The sequence below is a fragment of the Agelaius phoeniceus genome, chromosome 1, assembly GCF_051311805.1.
Source record: "Agelaius phoeniceus isolate bAgePho1 chromosome 1, bAgePho1.hap1, whole genome shotgun sequence".
NCBI lineage: Eukaryota > Metazoa > Chordata > Aves > Passeriformes > Icteridae > Agelaius > Agelaius phoeniceus.
Genome location: NC_135265.1, coordinates 21943328 through 21959375, shown reverse-complemented (window position 1 = coordinate 21959375; position 16048 = coordinate 21943328). Strand labels below are relative to the sequence as shown.

At 37.4% G+C, this 16048-nt stretch overlaps 1 protein-coding gene across 1 annotated transcript in view; it reads left to right on the top strand.

The window, feature by feature from the left end:
* Positions 1-5550: 5550 nt before the first annotated feature.
* ABCB1 (ATP binding cassette subfamily B member 1) overlaps positions 5551-16048 on the top strand; it is a 47812-nt gene continuing 37314 nt past the window's right edge. The window contains exons 1-2 of the mRNA XM_054628034.2: positions 5551-5760; positions 12939-13053. The gene's annotated coding sequence lies outside the window, so the exon portion shown is untranslated. The remainder of the gene's footprint in view (positions 5761-12938; positions 13054-16048) is intronic.

Sequence of the window (16048 nt, the reverse complement as noted above, 5' to 3'; positions counted from 1 at the left end):
TTTTGGCATACTGCTGATACTTAGTTCTGTGGAAGGAGTGAAAGGAATTGAGGAAAGCAGAGTACCATATGCCTTTTTAGAGCATACTTGGGTGACAGTCATGAACAGAAGGAGAATAAGAACAAACCTGAATTTTACAAAATTATACCATCATAGTAGAGATGGCTAAGTAAAAGTAATATGAAACACTGAAATATGAAGTATGTTTGTGATTTAGGACTGGAAGGATGTAAATTTCAATCTCTGAGTTTTTAAACTCAAGTTGGTTTAAGGTTGCTTGCCTGAAATGAGTAAGAAAGCAATATTTGAAGACACCATGACTTAAACACTGTAGCTTTTGAAAGTTATGCTTATGAGATTACTTGGGAGATAAATGGCTTTATGACATGGCACATAAAATTTGATCTGTGTTCATTTCTCTTGATTATTTTTTTTACATATTCTAAAGTTATGTTATTAAAAGTTATTACGCTTTTCCTTTGTGATTTAAAATATTTACATTGCCACTTGGTGGCCTCATTTGATCAGTAATAGAAGATAAAAAATCTAAGTTAAGATCCTTTTTTTCCACGGGTATGCAATTCAAACCTTGACATGATTTTCCTACACATACAGGAGCCCTTTTTGCAATGAATAGATGGATGCTGTGGCAATTGCTGTTGTAGTTCTCAAGGGTTTCAATCACTGATATTGATTTAAGAGCTCTTCAGTAAGGGTAGAACTTAAGTGAATGATTTTTCTCCCTGTTCTTGCTCTCCCATCCTTGAAGTTTTAATGTTCAACACTCCTTCTCAATCAAAACAAGCAGAGGATCGTGTCTGCTTGTTCTGCATCTTTAGTTCTTATTTTTCGGATTTTATTACTTGAGAATATTTTTCTGTATCACTTTTGTGAAACTGTACCCCAAGTCTCTGTCCCTCTGTGGTTCCATGTTATCTGTATGATTAGCTGTGTTACAAAATGCTAGTTTGTTGTTGCTGGGTTTGCTGGTTTAGTGTATTTCTGTCTGGGTTCAAGGCAAGCAAATATTTATTATATCATGCTTAGGATACTTACTGATAAAAATCTTCTGCCTTGGCAAGCTTCTTGTCAATTCCCCATGCCTTGCAAGCTCAGGAAGAGCAGGCTGGATGAGTGGCTGGTGAGGTGGATTGAGAACTGGCTGAATGGCAGGTCTCAGAGGGTTTTGAGCAGTGGCACAGGGTCTAGTTGGACTGTCACTAGTGATGCCCCCCAAGGTTCAATACTGGAATTGTTTAACTTGTTCATCACTTACTTGGATACAGGGGCAGATGCCTCCTCAGCAAGTTCACTGATGACACGAAGCTGAGAGGAGTGGCTGATGCCCTGGAGTGCCGTGCAGCCCTTCAGAGGAACCTGGACTGGATGGAGGGATTGGCAGAGCAGAACCTTTTGTGTTGGGAAGGATGAAAGTTTGACAAGAAAGTCTCACATATGTGTATACTTGGCAGAAAGATTTTTGAATGTAGAATCTGAAGAAGGAATAGAAATGAAAGCAAGTTTTGGTATAGAAGAAAAGAATGGCTGAGCCAGTCTTACTGGATAACTAAGAAGGCAAAGGTTATGTTAGAAGAGGATTTTATAACTTAGAGCAAAGGATAAACCCACCTCAAACAAGAAGATGTTTTTACCAAGCAGAAAGATAGCACAGGCAAACAAGTCAGCAAATGTTGCAAGTAGAAAAAAGGTCTCAGAATTTTCCACTTCAAGAAAACTGAAAAACAACTTCTAGCTTAAACTGTAACATCCTAACTTTTAGTGATTGGAGAATAGTAACATGAATATGGTAATTATAGTAGTTATGATAGGCTATGGGTAAAAGTTAAGGTATAGATTGGTTTTCTGTATTCAGATGCTCGGCAAAGAAAAGTCTGTAATGCATTGTAACCAAAATTAAAGAGTCTCCAGGCCTGCCTGCAGCTGGAGCTGACAGCTGTAGGCACAGGCTCTGTTGCCCACGACCCTGGACTGTCTTTGATGTAATAAACTGCATTTTGAAGAGCTGCCTGGAGTCCTGCATCTCTCATTCAGGCTCTTACTCTTTTGAAATTTGACAAAGACAAATACAGGATCCTGTACGTGGGGAAGAATGATCCCACACATCAGTAGAGGCCAGGAACTGACCTGCTGGGAGGTAGCTCTGAGGACAAGGACCTGGGAGTCCTGGTGGACACCAAGCTGTCCATGAGCCAGCAGTGCCCTTGTGACCTTGCAGGCCAATGGTATCCTGAGGTGCATTAGGAAGAGAATTGCCAGCAGGTCAAGGGGGGTGATCCTGCCCCTCTACTCAGCCCTGGTGAGGCCACATCTGGAGTGCTGTGTTCAGTTTTGAGATCATCAGTACATGGGAGAAATGGATCTCCTGGGGTGGATCTAGCAGAGGAGAACGAAGATGATCGGGGGACAGGAGCATCTCACAAGGAAAGGGAAGGAACTGGGCCTGTTCAGCCTTGAAAAGAGGCAGCTGAGAGAGGACCTCACCAGTGTTTGTGAGTATCTGAAGGGAGGGGGTCAAGAGGATGGACCAGGCTCTTTTCAGTGGTTCCAAGCAATAGGACAAGAGGCAATGGGGAGAAACTGATGCACAGGAAATTCCACCTTAAATATAAGGAAGGACTTCTTTATTGTGATGTAACTGAGCATTGGAGCAGCTTTCCCAGAACGGTTGTGGAGTCTCCTTCCCTGGAAGGGAAACCACCTATTCAGAAGCCATCTGGATGCAATACTGAGTAATGGGCTGTAGGGGACCCTGTGTGAGCAGAGAGGCTGGACCAAATAACTTTCCAGCCTCAACCATTCTGTGATTCTGTGATTCTGAACCCAGTCTCACACTCTGCTGGCTCAAGGCTGGGTACTGCCTCAGAACAAGTAAGTGCACTATCACCCTACTTCAGTCTTGTGATTTTCTTGCAAAATCTATGTAGGTCTTTTTTGCAATAGTTCCAGATAGCCCCAGGTCTTCTGTCACACACTACAAGACATACTGCAAGCTGTAACAAAATGACAGCTAGTTAATACACAGATAATGATTTATGGCTAAAATATTGGATTTTTCTAACAGTGCTTGACTCTCCTCTAAAATTACCATAGTAGATTCAAGGTTTCTTCATTCTTTCCTGATCTTAGTGGTTGTTGATTCTCTGAAGCAATATGTCTTTTCACTACTTGGTGCTTACTCGTGACTCTTTTTCTTTTTCAGCTATTTGCTCAGTTTTCTGTGATTCCTTAATGTTTTAATTATAAAGATTCCAGTTAGCCCTAGGGTGCTGATGTTCTGGATATTATAATTCTGCTGGTGTAGGTGAACATTGCAAATGTTTACCCAAAATTATTTAGATGAGAAGCATGGCTTACTTATTTCTCTACACAGAGCACAATCTTCTGACAATTTCTACTGAAATACAAATAAACAATTACGTGTATCTGTATCAGGTATCAAAGTTTCTACATAATTGTGTTCAAAATTCCAGCCACCATTTTTACTCTCTCTAAAATGGTACCCATAAAAACTCTTGGTTTGTTGTACTCAGTCACAGAAAATCCATTTCTGGGTCAGTGTTGCAATGGCCCTTTAATAAAAGCAGTTTATATATTCTGCCCTCACATGTTTCCCACAATTTTAAAGTAGTGGAGACGTGTATCCACTGTTTTCATTGTCTGGTGCAAAAGAGTTTTCCACTGTCACTACAGATAAGGTCTATTATCAATAAAGAGCAGGGTGCTTACTACTTCCTTTGTTATGCAAGCAAATAGTCACAATTTTGAACCTGACATAGTTAATAATAAAAATAAGAACAGGCAGACTTCGCTAAGACAAAACTCAATAATTAATTTATGCTGCATCTTTTAAAAGCCTTTCTGCTGGCTATAATTCTGGTGAGACTTCCCATATGTACTCTTAAATTTTAACTGCAACACTTATAACATTCTTGCTTTTGTTAGCTTATTTACCTTGCCATAATTAAAATTGAAACTGGAACTATTTAGGCCATTTTCCATTTACGAGTTTATCTTGATATACATAAGATCCTGCTTTGTTTATAATTGGAGCTAGTTCATCCCATTTACAGTTTAGATTGTAAACTTGAGTGGAAAATATTCGACATTGCTCACCATCCTCCTTGCCATTCTGCAAAGTAGTGGTTCATTCTTGCTTGTTTATGAGTGCATTGAGCATTCCTTTCCATTTGAGTTGCTATAGCAACATTAATCTCTTTCCATGTGTTTAGATAGGGTCAGTAGCTATACTTCAGTTAAAACATTGGGCAGACTTTTTTCTCCCAGGCATAGCTCTAAATCACATGAAATTGGGAGAAACTGGGGCTCACAGGTCATTACAATGACAAGATGATGCAATATCCCAAACCTTTCTGTAATTTTTCACCTTATGGCTTAGTGCTATTTTTAAAATCCCATTGGGCCATTCAATTTACCTTGAACTGCAAGTTCACAGCAACACGTGCCTTTCTTTTCTTCACGGGCTTCCACGTAATTCCTTGATGATTTTCCCTGGAATATATGTTCCCTGTCTCAAATAAATTTATTGGTTTAAATTGTATCTGGAAAATACAATGATAAATGCCTGCATGGTGGTACACTTGGCTATAGCTTTCTTTACTGAACTACCTCAACCACCTTTGTCAGTGAGTCTAGAATTAGGAAACCCTGCTTACTCCCTCTTTGCATAGTATGTGGGACTAAGGTAGGAATGCACATATTCTGGTGTAGTCTGTTTGTATCCTAACCTGTTGTCCTGGGTTTGGCCAGGATAGAGTTCATTTTCTTCTGATGTTTCTCACTGATGTTTTGGGTGTTGCTAAGTAATGTTTACCCTAAGTCAAGAACTTCTTAGTGTCTCATGTTCTGCCAATGAAGAGCTGCACAAGGAGCTGGGAGCAAGGGGAGCACAGTCAGGACAGCTGACCCGAGATGGCCAAAGGAATATTTCCTACCACAGAACATCCTATAAGGGGGGGGAGTTGGCTGGGAGGAGCCAGTCATAGCTCAGGGACAGGCTGAGCATTGGTTAGTGAGTGGTGAGCAGCTATCTTGTGCATCACTAATTTCTCCTGGGTTTTATCTTTCTCTCTCTCTCTTTCATTATTATTGCTACTATTATTATTCTTGTTGTTGTTATATTTTACTTTGCTCCAGTTATTAAACTTTTCCTACATAAACCCTCATTTCCATATTGTAAAGTTGCTCTATCTTTTTGTACCTTGCTTTGTATTTTCTTCAGTTTGTTTGCAAGCTGGCTGTTTCTTCCAATGTCAAATCTACTGGGACTACCACAACCTTGGCAAGGGTGTATGTTTGACTATTATTCCAAGACTGCTACCTCTGTATGTTTCTTTTTGGTAGGCTTTTACATGACCTGCATTTTTTTTTCTCTGTGCTTCTATTAACCTATGTTCAGGATTTCCTTTCCATGATGGAGAGGCTAGCAGCGTGCCATACTTTGGTAGCCAAATAGTTAAAGCTTGATGTATCCGGTCTGAAACCAAGTATGAAGCTAGGTCATTTCCTTAGGGTTTCTCTTTTAACATCATTAGCAGAGATTGTGGTCCTGTTGCTTGTGCAGAGTAAAAGCAAACAGCTCTTTTTTAGTTTCCCCAGCATATCTAATAGAGGATTTTCCATACTTTTGATAAAAACTGGAGCCATTTGTGAACCACACAGAATAACCTGTGGCACGAAGACAATAACGGAGCTTTTATCTGGTGAGAGACACATAAAAAGGTAAAGTGCACTTCTGTTCTTTCCAGCGATTAAAAACCCTATAGAGCTAGTAATAAAGTCTTGCCTTATTCTACAGAAAGCTCTTATATATAAAAGCCAGTGTGTCCAGCTAGCCTAGATTTGATATATATTCAGTTTTTACTTTTTCACTGATTATGTACTTCAATGGAGTATGTGTGATATGTTCTTTAGTGGAGCATGTGTGATATGAACTGCTGCAAAGCAGCCTCTAGTGATGCCTATCCAAAACTAATTGCCTATACTAATGCTAAACATGGTTTCTAATAAGGAATAGAGGGTTTTTTTTCCCACAAATCTTAAGAATCTTAAAGCAAAATAAATTTATTTCTGTGTTCTTTAAACAGCACCGTGTAGATTGGTAGTGGCCAGCTGAACATGAAACAGCTTACAGTAATATACATCTAAAGGCCAGCATTTGAACTAGTGCAGTTTTACTTCTTTTTTTTTTTCTTTCAATTCTTTTTTTGTGAGATTTCTTCACTAATTTGATTAGTGGTTTACTAATTTCTGCAAATATGATTCTCACAAAAATGTAAGCAACTGCAAAAGTGAAACAAATACAATTTTTTCATGCATGGACTCTCATAGTCAGTTCTACCCTTTGGTGGTGCCAGCATCACCATTCCTTCGACCTAAAACTATGACTGAGTATTTCACTTTAGATTGTACCTGAGTTTTGTCATGATTAGCTTTGAAACCTCTGTTTTGAGTAATGCTGGCTACTTCTTGAGTATATTCCCAAACTTTTACTTTTTCCATGTACTGACATATCATTCATATGTGGTATGACATAACACATTCTGATGGTAATTTCATGCATATGTGTTGTATTTTGTCTGAAAGTCTGGAGGAACATGGATAAAACAACATTACTTTCACAGCTAGATGAGGTTATCAGCTGTGCACTGTTAGTGGAATTGCAAAGAAAGCACTGGCTAAATCAGTAACAAAACAGTCAAATAATCTGCTTAGTGTTACACGAATTTCAGGCACACAAACAACCTGAGAGATGGTTACATTATTTAAGTGCTAAAATCTCACTTTTAGCATTTTTTCTTTGCTTTTAACCCTGGACAAATAGGATGTTAAAATAATAGGTCTCTGTACTAAGATCTTGCTTACCATTAAACTTGTTGATGGTGGATTGGAGTCCTTCCTCTGCCATTAAAACACAATTTCTATTTTTTCACATTTTAAATTACAGACACACAAAACTTGAGGAAATTCTGTTACCCAAATATCCACTGTTTTTGCTTCCTCCGGATTCTTAATAACAAAGCATCAATGACTTGCAGGAATCACTCCACCCTCACCTCCCACTGGTCAGGCCCAATTTCACAAACATCCGTAGCAAAATCTGTAGCTAATCCATTTTGTTTCAACAAGGCTGTGCCAATAATTCCCTGGTGTTCCTAAAAGGGATCCTCCCATTCCTGAAGAAACAGGAGGAGACTCTTGAACTTGGCAGCTTTTTAACTGTGGGCAGAGATCTTAATACAGGTACTTGAACATCCATTCATGCATACAGTGCAGCAAGTTTTACCATTTTCCCTCTTTCTTGAGCTATAGCTGGAATAAATATTTGTTGAGGAGAGTGGTTATTGACACTACAGTATCAATTGAAATCATGGCACTCACTAGTGGTAGTTAATGTTCTTCCCTTGACCAACCTGTACTGATATGGCTATTGGCCATTTCCATTGGTTATATTGTAATTTTACCACTAGACCAGGGGCAAACAGACAGCAGAGTCTCCCTAGACTTTGTTACTGAGAGAAAGAGATGATGTCTGAGGGCTTTGCTGAGAGGGACCTATTATTTTCCATAGTTTTCATTCCTCATGATTTTTTATTTGCTTGACAAAATGAGCCAGCAAGGAATTTATGTATTCTATTCCATTTTCTAAAAGCTTTGCCTCTTTTTCTCAAATTTTACTCAAATGTTTTCTTCCTGCAGTTTCATTGATGTCCCCTGAAGGAAGATTTTATTATTTTGTCCAAGAATATTTTCCAGTTACCATTACCACCTCTTTTTACATAAAGAGCCTAACCCACACTGAAGACTTTTTTTCCTTTTCCATTCCTTTTTATCATTATCTTAAATGGAGACTGGCTCATTTAAGGCTGTATTTCTGAAAATTATAGTCCACAGTGTGTAGACATCTCCTTTTAGGAGATCCACAGAACTGGGATTTCCTTGTATTCTTTCTTACCTCCATTACCTTGCCCATTTTCCCTGTCCTCCATTACATTGCCCATTTTCCTTGTCCATACCTGCTGAAGCTGAATTTGCAGCTCTTTCCATTGTAGCTCTGCTTGATTCCCAGGTCTGATAATTACTCTTGCTAGCTTAAGTCTTGTACCACTGCTACATGAAAGACAGTGGTTGTTTCATCAGATACATTCCCAGATGCCAATACCAACAATTATCTCAGAATTCACAATATTTTACAGTCTCATAGTATTCTGGGTGGAATAACCTGCTAGCCAAGTCTCCTGTCATTGCTCAGATAACTGTTCTGAGACATCTGCCTACTAAATTTCTTACAGGAAATTGTTCCTGCAGTAGAGCTGATAATCATACTCCATTCTGAGGCTGTACAATCTTTACTAGTTAAGGAAAGCTAATCCTTTAGCCCCAAAACCCCCATTTTAAAAGTTTCTGAATTCAGTGGCCTCAAGTTTTAAGCAAATCCTCTTGCTCTGCAGTCAGGTCGGCTGCTATTGTTATAATAATCTCCCACATTTTAGGAGCAGCACAACCCAAGCAGGAGTAACCAGCAGGGTACATTCTTTTTTTACCACTGTTTTGGTTTTAACATCATAACTCGGTCATAAAAGCCTATTTTGTTTTCACTTTAACCTGAATTTTCAGTATAATTATGGTTTGAGTTTCCCTTATATCTTTGTATGTATAGTTGACAGTTGTGTTCTGGGTGACCAGTAATGAAGTAAAATGGCTTTTCTGAGTATGCAGAAATCCATCTGTGCAGTAGAGATTTCAGGGTGTGTCTTCAAGTTAGTAAATGGTTAACTGCAGAAACTATAAGGTAAACCTAGCAATCAGAAACTGAGAATCTACTTTTAAACACCATTAGACTAGTATTATACACACAGATCCAAAGACAGACAAAAGCCTGAGCATTCTTATTATCAGCTGGATTAAAACTGATGCAAAACAGAGGTAACATTTTTTTGGTAAGATTTGCCATTATTTCCACTCATATTTTGCTGATATAGAAGATATACATATATATTTTTCCTTTTCTATTGTTCACCCCTCTTTTTTCATGTATTTATCTAAATATATAGGAAGAAGAAGGAATTTAGGGAGTTGAAGAATGTAATTATTCTTTTCCTCTGTTTCCTATCAGGTTTAACACTAATGTATATGTGTCATCTGATATGGCATGACAATCAGGTTCTTATCTGTATCCATGTGATCTATTGGGAGGAGATCAGTTTGCTTAGTTTACCATTATCAGAATAGCCAATACTATGAATATTGTGTTCTCACAAAGGATATTTTGATGACTACCATAGTGGTGGCACATAAAAAGGAGCAAGATATCTTTTACTGTTCTTGGGGTTAGGATGTTTATGGGGAACATCTTACTATGAAATCTTGAGGTAAGCATTATTCTGCCTGCCCAACTTCACCCTTTTGTGAAACAGAGGAAATTGTTAGTTCTAGTGCTGGATTTAATGGAGCAAGGTGAACTCTGCAACAAATTAAATGCGATAATACAATCCAACCCCCAGTTCATGAAAAGACATGCACTCATGATGACTTAGACTTAGTTTCATTTTTGGGCCTTAAGGAAACATGTACATATGCTTTTCTTGAGATCTACTACTCTTGAATAGTTCTGTTTACTTGATATATGACTATAGGTGGAAATCTATTAGGAAAGTAGGTTGTAAGTCTATTCTGTGAAACAATGCATCACCCCAGTATTCAGAAAGAGATTTTGTCACATATATATTTGGAACAAAATGAAGTACTGTATTTCAATAATTTTTGTTCTTGTAAACATACCATTTCATATACACATTAGATTATGCCACTAGTGTGTGAGAAATTTTTATAGTCTTGTCACATACAGTAATAAGCATCTTTCTTTCCTAATGTGTTGCCAAGGTGTTCCATAAAAAACCTAGGCAGATACGTTCTCCTGCCTCTTGTGCACTATACCATGGAATCAGTTTCATTATAGAACTTGGCCTGGTTCTGCTCACACCTGCTTATAACTTCCAGCTCAGTGGATGTCTTCATTAACTGATTGCCATGCGTGATCACTGCAGAAATCATTTGTCTTCTTTAGGGTTTGGGGTAATTAAACAATATATCCATCTACAGACACCACGAAAAGTCCTATAATGTCTTTTGCAAATGGCCCATGACATGGAGTCACTGCCAGTTTTTTTCTTCTATTGGTTAGATAAAAGGCTTTTTTTGCATGCCAAATCCCATAGATACTCACCAGAGGTAGTTAAAAAAAGATAAATTTTCTAAATTTGGTTCTGCTTCATAGTACTGACTATTCAAAGACCCCAGCGGATGCTCCCATTGAAGAATCTCAGCAGCATTTAATAAGCACACCTTGCCCACAGGGAATCTGGATCCTTAGGATACTTGCCTTAGGTTCTCTAATTTCTATGGCATTCCTTGCATGCCAGGTGCAGAAAATGAATGCAAGGAGAGTAGATTTCTCCTTACAGTAGGAGGTATCTTGGTTTGACTAGTGCTCGAATGAGATGCCAAGAGTTGCTTTCTTGAATGTTTTCCATACTAACAAACTCATTTGTCCTCAGTGAGTGGTGTTATGGAAACAGAACTGCTCTGAACACTTATTTAATCAGCTGTTAATCATTCCTGATTTATTGTTGACTATAAAAAGGAATCAAGGAATTACATGTACTATCGTGGCACTCGCACAGGCTCACGTGTCATTGCATGCGAACAGAATGTAAACTGCACAGAGGTCATGACAAGGCTGAGTCAGAAAGGAGGATGTCTAGAGTGCAAAGAGTGAGGAAGTTGGAATATGAGCAGAGATCACTTTGTTCAATTACCATTTTGTGGTGCTGCAACTCTGTCCAAAGCCTTGTGATTCAAGGGTCCCCATGAAAATCAACATTTAGGGAGGCACCCGCCAGTCCTTCTGCCTCTGACCTGCAGCCTTTATCTTCCATTCTGTCTGGGAAGTAGGAAATCATGTTGTGACTTCACTGTCCACACAGGGAAGGGGAGGAACATTGAGGAAGACCTCTGAGGTTGCTGAGTAGTTAAATATCTTATGTGGGTGCTTTCTTGTGTTTCTTGTCAGGAAAGTCTGAATTTACTAATATTACTCAAATGAGTTTGGCCATGATTAGCACTTCTTAAGTTTCATTTCACTGTTTAATATGCTATGTCACTTTTACACAAAGTTTATACTTAGGCATCAGTAAGAAATAAATAAGAAAAATGCCCTGAAATCTGGATTTGCTATGCAAAGTCTAATAAATTCAAGTTTCAGTGGGAAGTGTATGAGAAAATGATGTTTTTCCCTTAACAAGGATAATACCTACGGATAGAACTATGAACTAAGATCATTTTAATGATCTTATGATGAATTTATGGAAATTAAGATTAAAGATCCTTTATGGAATTAGGAAAATAGGGACTTAGAGAAGATGCAGGTAGAGTAATCAAACATGAGAGCATCTAATCTGAGTCACTAGAAAGACTGCAGGTAATTGCCCGTTCAGCTAGCTGGCCACAAAATAAATTCCGATTTTCTAATTGCTGAAGTTTTGTATGGTGAAGAGTTATTTCCTCCAGTCTCTTTAGAACTGTTTCTTGCAAAATGATCACAAGCAGACATATCTTGATATCATAACTGGAATCTTCCTGGTGAGTCTCCCTGGATTGTTGTCAGGCATCATTGGTGTTGACATGTAAGGTAGAGGTGTGGCACATGGCAGATGTTTCTGGAAGAAAAAATTATATGAAGGAGCATTGCCTCTATTGTCTATGGTTATGGCTGTTTGAAAGGTTTGGAGCCTGTCAACATGTGTCTGCACAGTATCCAATTGCCTGTAGAAGCACATTTGCCTTAGAGTGCACCATCATTTGTTTTACAGTAAACATCAAAAAGGAACAAGGCAATTTGACTGTGGTTAAAGACAACATGCAGAATGTGGTCACAGTGCCATAATCAATGTCTTATGAGAGGATTATTTTTAGTCTCTTCACCACAGCTATGAAATCCAAAGTCTAAGGTGAAATAAAATAAGTAAGTATACTTCCATACTGCCACAGAAAAAGGAAGTCAAATTACTTACAGAAAGTAAAAATATTTGCCTATTATTGAAATAACCCTTAGCTTGGGGCTACTTTCCTGAAAAAAACCCAAATCTTTGAAATAGTTTGTGTCAAGAGGATAATAATGTCAAAGATCAAAAACACCAATTCTGCCTAGAGGAGTTATAGGAACTGGGAGGGAAGGAGGGGGGGCAGGGGTTTTTGTTTTCTTTTGGTTTGGGGTTTTGTTTTTGTTGGGTTTTTTTGTTGAGAGATGACAAGCAAGACTTGTGAAAGCAGCGTTAAAATTTTGAAAGTACTGTAAAGTGAAGTGAAAGAAGAAGTTCTTCCTATTTGTTGTTGACAGGGAAGGGGTAACAGGTCTAACTTGTCTCAAGAACAATTCATTTTAGACATCCAGAAAACTCCAAGTAGTCCAGATAGTCTGAAGTTCTCCATCTTTGCTTTTGGAAACTAACTGTGAAGGTACAGAATTCAAACACCTGTTAAGAATTTAATATGTAATATTTGATATTATGTGAAGGAAGGAGGATGGACAGGATGGCATTTTGACATCATACGTCTTCCACATATAATGAACGGTAGCTATAGAAATAAACAAAAACTTGAAATTCAGTATTACTGGGAAAAAGCTGAATGAGAGGTTTTTCAGTCTTATAATTTCCTGTGTGATCTAGACATTTCACAGATCGTATGGAATAGAATGCAAGCATTTAGAAAATATGGCTTTAAATAGTATTGTACATGGGAATCAGTCAATAGCTTTGATTTCTGTATAAAATATAATATCAATGCTGTTATATATTTCATGTATAGTGAGTTTGTAAACTCCTTTCCTTGTTTCTCAGGTGTTCAGCTGTCTGTGATCCAAGACAAAAGTGTAACCATCTTTCAGACCTTTGAGGAAATTGCTTAATTTGGAGCAAGGACTGCAAAAAGTTGATAAAACTGGGGCTCTGCAAGGTAAGAAAGATTGCAGACAGAGGTAAGTCTCTTGAAATGGAGTTAAGCAGCAGTTTAGGTATTCAAGAGAAAAAAAATATCATCATGAAAAGAAATAAAACCCTGAGGGAAAAGCAGGGCTTTGGAAGACAGAAATTCAGTCCCAATGAGGATCCATTCCAGGGGCAGTAGAAACCAGCTCTACCCTACCTCACTGAGGACTCCTTGGCCCACAAAAACTTTCCCTGTTTCTTGCTTATGGGCACTGAATATAGCAACACTCAGTTTAGTATTTCGTTAATTCGAGTTATCAAAAAATGGTAGTGTGTGGTAACTAATCAGTGACTGCTGAATACTTTTAAGCTGAGTGTATTCAGTTAACAAAGGGCTCTTTGTGCATGGCAAATGGTCACTGTCCAATCAAAGCCAGTGAGGGAAGGATTACTTGTACTATTATAATGTCACCAGACATATCCTTGCCTAGAAAAGTTATATGGACAAAAATTGGACATGTCATAGTATTATGTATTTTATTCAGATTTAAGTGGGATAAATGCTTTCCACCTGCACAAAAAGTAATTTTATATTTTCCTGTTAGTTTTCATTTGTAAAATAAAGTCCTGAACATTTTTAAAACCCTAATGTTCTGTATTATATTCCTTTAAATTATTTTTTAACTGTAGTAATAATACAACTTCAAATGCAACTATCCAGCAAGTAATGATTATGTTTTCAGAAACAAGACTGAGTTTGTAAAGCTGAAAACTAGCACATTAGTAGTAGGAATCCAGTGGCATTGGTTTGTGGCAGTCCTCCTTATGAGAATAAAGAATTAACTCCAAATCAAATCACAGACAATAAGAGTGGAGTTTTGTAACTTTAAAACATGCTTTTCAGAACAGGCTTTCCTTTTAAACACAAAGAGAAGCTTGATGTTTACATTAGCTTGATTTGTTCTCATGCTTCGTCCAGGAAAAATAAAATGTCCAGCAGTTACAATAGACATTATCCTGTAGCTGAACATACAGCATAGTTAAAGGAACACAAAATTTTCACTTTCTGAGAGTATAATAATTCCCTTCATATAGGAAAATTATCATTCATAGAATAGTATTCAAGCTGGCAAAATTCCTTTACAGAGTATTATTCTTTTCCAGCCCTGATTAACAGGCTGCTTAACTAGAGCAGGAGTTCTAGTACCATAAATCACAGGTTCTTCACAGGTGTTCTGATCTATGCTAGGGTTGAATGTCATTGTGGAATCATTACATGATTCCTGCAATCCTTTCAAGCATTTTGCCTACCTGTTTCTTATTACAAAATCCAACTTTCCATCTTTAAAGTTAATAGAAGAAAAAGGTAGTATTTGTGATTTTTCTCTGGCCACAATATATGCAGACATTGAAGTATTTGCTTCAGTTTCTTGTCTTGTTGGCTAGTTTTGTTAATAAGCATATTTTAAAAAGTTAGCTTTTCTTGATATTGTTTAGAAAATTTTGAAGGCATTGTGCCATCATTTCAACAGTTTGTCTCTAATATCAATGATTATCTTATTAGATTATTGTCTCTGTGTCAGTAGTTCCAATATCATCGGTCAATTTATGATGTGCTGGCCTGCATCAGATAAAAAAGAGTGCATAGATACAACGTATGATTTGTGGGATGAGATTTTCCCAACAAAAATTATTTTTTAGAAGCATATGTAGTTGAAACTTAACCACAGAACCTGAGAACCCTATTTTTCAAATGCCTTTTTCTGCAGCTTCAGAAACTCATATCTCATGATCAGTTTGTTAATAAAATATGAACACATTTTGACACAAGAAGGGGAATGGATAAGTAAATTTAGATAGTTAAATATATGGAAACAATCTGAAATAATTCATAGTGAGTATGGTACAGGATGATCTATGTATACCTAATTTAACTGCAGTCCAAAAATTATGTTATGATATTGCAAAGTGCAACTTAAATCACAGAGTTATACTGAAAAATCTGGTGAATGGTCTGTAAGAGCACTGACTCAAAGAATGATTTAAGGTTTGTATATTGTGCCAATACAATCTCTCATTGTACTGGAGTGCCCAAGAGAGATTATTCAAACCATGCATTTATAACATATAAGAGAAGGGAATTACCTGTGCTTCAGTCTATGGAATCAGTGTTGACTGTACATTTCAAGGGGCCTATGATCTTATTTCAAACACATGAAAAGTATTTATTCTTAAAATTCTAAAAAATATGTGTGACTATAATGCAGACACAATAAAAGTATGTTAGGCAAAGAGAAATTGGCTACTATCTTAACAAAGACGGGATTAAGTAAACCTTATGAATATATATAAGTATTTTCATATAGAAAATATATCTGATGATGCAGAGCTTCACAGAAATTGTAATATCCAAGAGGTATTGTTCTATCTTCAACTAAACAATGTCTATGAGGGGAGATGGAGCATAGAAGCAGTTAGCGTAGTTTAGTGTAACAAACTTATGACCACTTGTAATTTTTAGCGTAAAATTAGAAGTTTTCCTCTTGTACAGGCATTGCTTTAGACAAGGCCAACTTACCTGACCTCATGAGTCACTTTACTGAACTTTAAACTGGCTAAAATCTCTTAAAACATTTACTCCATAACTTAAAGGTAGCTCTTTTACTCCATAACTCAAAGGTAGCTCTTTGAGCTGCAGTTGTCATTGTCTTCATAAAATCCCATTGGTCCATGGTTGGATAAGGCTGGAATGGACATGTAGCAGAAGTTCTGACAGTCCAGGTGGATGAAACGTATCAGCCATTCTTTATTTGCTTCTGCAACAAGGGATTTTAATTGTCCAACTGTCCCCATATTACCAGATCTCTGCTTCTTCTAATCATAATATAACAAACTGGGTTGAGAAGGAATTTTAAGTTGTTTATGAGCCTTAAATAGCTCAAAGGTCATAGATTGGTCATCTCTGTTTACATCCCTCTTCTGTGAGAAATTTTGTGACTAGCAAGTAGAAGTTAAAAAAAAAA